General features: G+C 37.8%; 1 non-coding gene across 1 annotated transcript; it reads left to right on the forward strand.

Annotated features, from left to right (window-relative positions):
• The first annotated feature begins 325 nt into the window (after nt 1–325).
• On the forward strand, nt 326–428 carry LOC115802006 (U6 spliceosomal RNA). Its single transcript, XR_004022375.1, has one exon. It is a non-coding gene; the product is annotated as a U6 spliceosomal RNA (small nuclear RNA).
• The last annotated feature ends 408 nt before the right edge of the window (nt 429–836 follow it).

Here is an 836-nt window from a genome sequence, read left to right on the forward strand (position 1 = left end):
TAAAGAATTCAAAAATTGCAGACAAAAATTATTCCAAGATATTTTTAAAGCTAAATTTCCTTAAATGAAGGAAGAAAATCCAGGCTGCCTTCTGACAGCTGCCTCCAGAGCAATATGCAGTGCCAGAAAATAAAGGGATAATTCCATTTTCAACAGTGAAACCACCAACCACACCAAAAAAAGGAAAAAACATGGCACAAAATAGACCACAAAAGGACACTTATTTACAGTATGAGAGGTGAAACAAGAAGAAAGCGAGTTGCCTTGCTCAACCTCAGCTGGGAACGTGCACAGCAAGTGACTCAAATTTTTCACGGCTCAGTGCTTGCTTCAGCAGCAAATATACTAAAATTGGAATGATACAGAGAGGATTAGCATGGCCCCTGCACAATGATGATATGCAAATTCTTGAACCATTCCATATTTTTGATTGGAAGAATCAACATTGTGAAAATGACTATACTACCCAAAGCAATCTACAGATTCAATGCAATCCCTATCAAACTACCATTGACATTTTTCACACAACTAGAACAAAGATTTTACAACTTTTATGGAAACACAAAATACCCCAAATAGCCAAAATAATCTTGAGAAAGAAAAACGGAACTGGAGGAATCAGGCTCCCTGACTTCAGACTATACTACAAAGCTACAGTAACCAAGACAGTATGGTACTGGCACAAAAACAGAAATATAGATGAATGGAACAGGATAGAAAACCCAGAGATAAACCCACGCACATATGGCCATCTTATTTTTGATGAAGGAGGCAAGAATATACAATGGAGAAAAGACAGCCTCTTCAATAAGTGGTGCTGGGAAAACTGGACAGCT

Source organism: Delphinapterus leucas, chromosome 6, assembly GCF_059928025.1.
Source record: "Delphinapterus leucas isolate spDelLeu-1000000601 "Yukka" chromosome 6, BTC_Dleu_Yukka2, whole genome shotgun sequence".
Classification (NCBI taxonomy): domain Eukaryota; kingdom Metazoa; phylum Chordata; class Mammalia; order Artiodactyla; family Monodontidae; genus Delphinapterus; species Delphinapterus leucas.